The following is a 6,838-nucleotide window of genomic DNA, read 5'->3' as shown; positions in this document are numbered from 1 at the left end:
ACGCTTGTGCATGAAGTTACTCATGGAGGAATATTACCTTCATATCCATATTTTGCTTGACAATGACTATTTTGTCTTTAAAGGATGTTCTGGCTTATCATCTATGGCTAATAAAGGGTTTCAGATAGGTCCGGACAATTTATCTATACATTTGCATCTGCTAATGATTGCTATTTTATAATGTGATCATATTGAAATATCAAAGTAAGAAGATGCATACAATGATGCTTCAGGCCGAAGCCAAAGCCTAGAGTTTAGAAGACTTCTTATAAATGATGTTGAAGATGTGACCTTAACGTTTCATCTTACCGAAAAGAGTCATGGCATCATTGTTTAGACTTGGGACTAGATTAGTTGGCTTATAGGATCTCACTCATTGGAAGACTAGGGCATTCATGTGTCGCCATATTATCTTCAAAACTAGGGCCCTAAAGACTTGGACTATTCTAATGGTCTCCTCATCAAAACATCCTCTAAATGTGATATAAGTTGATTCATGCTGTAATCTAAGGCTGGTTGCATAAGGTAGCTTCCCTGTATTGAAGCTCCTCTTCACTGGCAATTGTAAAATTCACTCTTCTTTTTAATATATTTTAACGCTTCCTTAAAAAAAACATCCTCTATCTCCAAGAGAGAAACTCTGGTTGTAATAGCACTATTTAGCTTGGCTTTTGCAAGCCATTTTTAAACCATAGACTAAATTGATTGGACCTTGGGGCATTCCCAAAATAGATGATAACTCTCTCCTTGTTTCTTGAGCACATGCAACACATAGGTGAGACCTAAAATACACTAGATAGCTTAGTTAAAGGCTTGCATGTTAAGATGCACCACAACATAAAGTTGAGCTGCGTTGACTTGGTATCCTTTTAAGGCTACTCTTCCACGTCTAGAACTATATGTGGAAAAATAATTTCATCCAATTTTCAGCTTCTATTGAGGAGGCAATTCTTACCGTAGAGCTTGTGAGCCCACACAAAGAAACCTTGCCAACAATTCTTAGACCCTGATTACTAGTAGTCAAGAAGGAAAGCATGTGTCTCCTGCAATAATAGTATTAGTAAGCCAAGTGTTCTTTTTCTCCATAAGAATAGTGTGCAACCACTTAGTTTCCTTCGAGTTCAACTTGAATCTTCTTTGCAATGTATCTACACTACACAACTTATTGTTGATAGTATCTCAAGCATCTTCCCATCTAGACAAACCTTTGGCATGTATGCCTTTGGAGAGTTTAGGTCCTCCATTGCTAGAAGAAAGGGTTGGCCATATGTGTAAGGGTATATCTCTTAGCAATAATGTCTATCTTGTGTGGTCATCTCTTGCCTATGAGCCTCAATTTGAGTCAGATGAGGACATTAGGAGCTCTGATATTGTATTTTTCTATCATTTTATGTGTTTGAGAAACTTTAGATGGAGGGCACATTAGTGCATTTTGATGCACTTTTAACTATTTTTCAGAGATTTGACCACATTTATTTATTTTTTCTTTTTTGCCTATATATAGATGGCTTGCCCTCCCACTTTCATTATCCATTATCCATCATTCATCCTTCATGATTAGGTACTCCTCCTCATTGTCACATCCCCCTACTATGGCCTAGCACCCACATGGATACATACAACTACTTTTGGGGGGTAGACTATTGTAACCTTGTAGCTTCAACCATTGTAGTCACATTATTCCTTCTTTCTCATGTGCTCTCTCTTTGTCTTTTCATGTGCTCTCTCTTTGTCTCCTTCTTCTCTCCATATTCACTTTCCTCTTTCCGTTGCACACTCTCACATGGTACTAGAGCCACGTGTAGGACCCAAAGATCTCAAAGAGAAGCGTGTTGTTCATGATAGAACCAACTGGGTGTCATCCACACGTGTTGTAGTCTATGCATTTGATATCCAACAAGGCAAGGCAGCCTATTTCAAGCCCTTTTCTAGGATGTGTTTATCATGATAAATTTGTGTTTGCTCCTCGGTGGCCTCTACGAGGCGGGCAGCACCATTACTATACTCACATAGTAGCGTCAAATAGTCTAAATGGTCATTCTATTGGCTAGGCGATACCAAAACAAACCTATATTTTGTATGAGTAACCCTCCACACACATGCTATAGAAGAAAGCCCCACATTACTTTCGTTTTTGTATAGGCAACCTTATATCTCTATGTTTTGTACAAGGAGGTCATTGGTCCTCCTAGGCGGCACATTTGTAAGGTAGTTGGCATGTGGTGGGTAGCTTGTTTACAAGCAAACAAATTTCTTTCATTGTTGTTTTCTCATACTAGCTAGTCTTTGCTTACTAGAGTGATCTCTTTGTGGTGTTGTCCGACCTTCATTGCAAGCCTACATTAGGGCAGATCTACATTAAATATTGCAGACACTTAATTTCCAGGCACTCATGGTCCTTTACTAGACTATTTTTCTAGGTTGAAGCCATGTTTTCCTCTACATTTACCACTCCTTCTCTATGCCTCGCATGGTGTATTCCTTTTGGCATTTGGTACTCCTTTTCTACCTTGCCCCAATCAGTCTTCTTCTATACCATGGCCCAAGAAACCCCGATTATCCCGAGGATACCTCTTATTGGTTACCTTTATTCTAGTGGCAACATCTTCTTTGTTTTCTTGTAGATAATTTATTGAAGGACATCTATGGTCGATGTGTATGCTATTGGGGATCATGTGATTCAGGGTCTTTCAAACCAGCTACCATCTTATTACTCTTTTATATTATATTTTTTCAAGGCCTCTAGTCCAATTGGCATTGATGGCATTTCTAGAGTAGGTGGTAATCCTACACTCTCTCTACATCTAACAAGCTAGATGGTCCAAACTACTCTCTATGGTCGTGCCGCTTGGAGTGCCTCCTCGACGATTGTGACCTTTGGGATTTTATTACAATCCTTATACCTTGAGATACTCTAGATTCTCATTATGGTGTGACCATGGATTTGGCAGAGCTATGGGATCCCAGTTAAATACCAGAGCCTCTTCTTCTCTCCTTTTGAGTCACACAAATTCTGTGCTCATGAATCTTAGACATCCTTGCACTATTGTAGAAACTTGAAGGAGATTGATATCTCTCTTCTAGATTTAGACATTTGGGTGTCACTTATCTCTTGAGTTCTCTTTGTTAGAGGCTCCCCTACAATGAGGAATCACATCCATAGGTTAAAGGAGATTCCTCTACAATGAGGGATCACATCCATAGGATGAAGGAGATTCAATATGAGCTTTCATTCCTTGGTACAAACATTTATTTGGAGGACCTAGCTATGATACCACTCACATCTTTTGACATGGTGATATGATGTGTTCTACACCAATATTCTCACTTCTCCTAGCCATAGACTCTCTTTGGGAGGAGCTAGTCCCATTGGTACTTGAGTAGGATGTGCATGACAATGAGCCAACTCCTTGCAAAGCCCATGCACATGGCCATGCTTATGTGACTTTATCTACATCTATAAGACAAGCCAAGCAGAAAAAAGGGAAGAGGAAAAATTTGGAGTCATCTTCTGACTCTCATACAACTTTTTTGGGAAAGCATAGAGAATATCCCATGTATTCTCATTGTGGAAAGACATCACGCCTCGAGAAGAAGTGTTGGAGGATATACACTCCCCTTTGTTTGGGAGTGAAGGGTGGATCTATGCCAGAGCTTTGAGTCTACCTCTACCTCATCACCCACTATTTTCACTTAGTCAGTGTTTCTACACATTTATCAAGTGGAGGAGCCTTCTTTGATTGTCTCTTCTTGGGGGGAGCCTTGGCTCTTTGATAGTGGTGCGCTAAGTCCTATGATTTCCCAAGGTGTTTTTTTGTAGGATCTCCACCCATCAAAGGGTACTATAACTACTAGTGACGTTTATTTGGTGCCTATTATTGGTGTTGGTACCTTGACTCTATTGTTTGACCATCCACATTGAGCTCAATTTTTGAAGCTCGACATGTTCTTGATTTGGGCTTCCCTCTCCTCTTCTTAGTTCATGGCCTTCCTAGTCTCGAGACCCATATTGTCTTCATCGACTTTGCTATCTTTGTTCAGGATTCCTCTACAAGAGCCACTTTTTTGAGATAGCTAGGAGAGGGGGATTATCTATACTCCCTTTTCCTTCCTTTGTACAGGTCCCTTTGAGGTAGTTTTCTAATGCCACACCCATTTTCTTGTCGTTCTTCAATCTACTTTGGGTTTCCAATCTACTTTGGGCCATTATTTTATGTGACTACCCCTTTTTTTCATCATCAAGCCACCATTCCCTATCGCTTGGCCCCTCATTGCTGGTGTTTCTATGTAGCTAATCGCATCTTCAATAGCTCCTCACTATCATCTCTGAATTGGGTTAGAGACCTGGCTCACCCATCCTTGACTAGACTTTTTGGAGTGATTCGTTCAAGGCTTATCTGTTCCTCTTGCCCTTTGGTGGTCTTCCATTTGCTCACATGTTTATATGGAGGGGATTCTTGCTCCTTGGCTTGCTTTCTTCATTGACAAACTACATCGGCATTGGCGCTCTTCTTGCCACCCTTAGACCCACATCTCCTTTGGCCTTCCACCACATCTAGCACCTAGGAGAGGATGTTAGCAATCATGTGTGTCTTGTGTGGTCATCTCTTGCATCTGAGCCTCAACTTGAGTCAAATGAGGACATTAGGAGTGTTTACATTGTATTTATCTATGATTCTATGTGTTTTAGACACTTTAGATGGAGGACACATTAGTAACATTCCATTCATAGTGATGTATCCAAAATAGTAATTGGAGCAGTATTGTACCCGCTTGGAAAACATAATTATGGATTTCCTTGTGAGTTTTGCAAGCAAGCAATTCATTGATGTAGAAATGGATTATTCAATGATATAAAGGGAAGGATTGGAAATATTTTATGTCATGAGGAAGTTGTGACACTATCTTTTAGCTACTCTATTAACTTTCTTTGTTGATTATCAAGCTAAGTTATATCTAGATTAAAAAAATGGATGATATACTATAGGCACCCATTTGTTCCAAATAGAACAAGAATTGTGTTTTTCAGAGTGGATCTCACTCCATGTTGGACTTAGGATATTGTCCATACTTGAATATGGACTACCTAACCACCCACTGGAGAAGGCATGGCTCACTTGTAGTCTCCTCTCAAAGTCCAATCTTACCAATTCATTGCTAGAAATTTATACCAATCAGGGCAAGCTAGACTAATGTTTAGAAGATACGTGTGTGAGCACAAAATTTGGATGTGCTCCCAGTAATGCATAGATGCATAGTAAGAGGAGACTTCAATAGTGACATGATGGCACATAGGGGGTCTTCAACTACACTTGTGGTGGCCTAATCTATTCAAATACACAACTTGGTTCATAAGTTGTGATGCATGTTAAAAGAAAAAAATAGTGCTAATTTGAAATGATAAAGTGGATTTGTCACTAATTGTAGCCCATTAATCCTTTGAAAAGTGAGGATTGACTTCATTGGACTTATAAGCCTTGTAGCTCAATATTGGTAAGCTAGATATATCATAGCCACTACTGATTATTGTAACAAAATGGGTTGAGAAAAGAGTCACTAAAAAGAATGATGCATGCATAAGAACAATGCCATATCCAAATTTTGGCTACCCAATAGAATTTGCACGTGACCAAGAAACCTAGTTCCTCAATGAAGTGATCAAACATCTTCCATCCACATTCATGCTCATCTATAGGAAGTATTCTCCTTACATTTCACAAGCCAATAGCCAAGTAAATCCATAAAGAAAATTCTAATCAATGTTCTCACCACACTTGTGATTGTGGTGGCAACACTTTGGGCCTTTCAAATGGCTTTTTGTGCACTTTTATCTATTTTTTAGGGGTATGACCACATTTAGGTTTTCTTCTTGTTTTTGTCTATATATAGGTAGCTTGTCCTCCAACTTTCATGATCCATTATCCATCATTGATCCTTCATGATTAGCTAGCCTTCTTATTCTCTCATCCCCTTGTTATGTTTAGCACCAATGCTAATGCATAGAGCTACATCTTGGGGTTGATTATTGTAGCATTGTACCTTCAACCATTGCAATCATATTGTTCCTTCTATCTCATGCAGTCTCTCTTTGTCTCCTTTCTATGTTCACTTTCCTCTTTCTATTGCATACTCCCACAATATCTAGATATTACATATCAAGGACAAGTAGCCTTTCTGTCCTTCTACTTCAATCCAATGGAGCTCTTGAATGATCAATCTCGAACCTTTTATGAGTGCTTGGGCTACTAAAGGCTATAGGATTGAGAGGGAAATGTATGGGTAGAAGAGAGAGTCTTCCCAAGCCAGCCCTTGTCATCCTCCGTGTCTCATAAGGGTCATATTGATCCATGATCTCATAATTAGCATCCATGGATGATTTCCCAAAACTCTTTTAAAAAATGAGAGGCTTAATGCTATGGCCTTACCCTTGAGGCTCGTGAGACCAAGGCCTCCCTCCTATGTGTAAGGAGTCCTACCCATATGCCATGATATAGAGTGCCAACCACGAGTGTTTGTGGATTTCTAGAGAAAATCTCTATGGAACTTTTCAATTCTCTCCATCTCCATATAAATAGAAGAGGCATCTAGGATGCATTTGAGAATAAGTAATCTTATTGTGTCAAGCATTTCTGCATGATCTATAAACCCCTAGAAAAACATCAAGTAGCTAGGATTTTTTCTTTTGCATTTAGTCATTTACATGATTGGTTGACTTGTTGTTCTTTCGTTGAATTATTTATATTTGTCTAGAGTAGGATTAGTTTTTGTCTTTGTATTTGATTTGTAGAGCTTGACAACTTAATTGCCTTGGTCAAGATTGGCAAATTGTTGGAGAGGT

Source organism: Lygodium microphyllum, chromosome 18 (genome assembly GCF_053477565.2).
Source record: "Lygodium microphyllum isolate KBCC chromosome 18, Lygodium_microphyllum_v1.1.10, whole genome shotgun sequence".
NCBI classification, from domain to species: Eukaryota; Viridiplantae; Streptophyta; class Polypodiopsida; order Schizaeales; family Lygodiaceae; genus Lygodium; species Lygodium microphyllum.
This window is presented reverse-complemented; position numbering follows the sequence as displayed.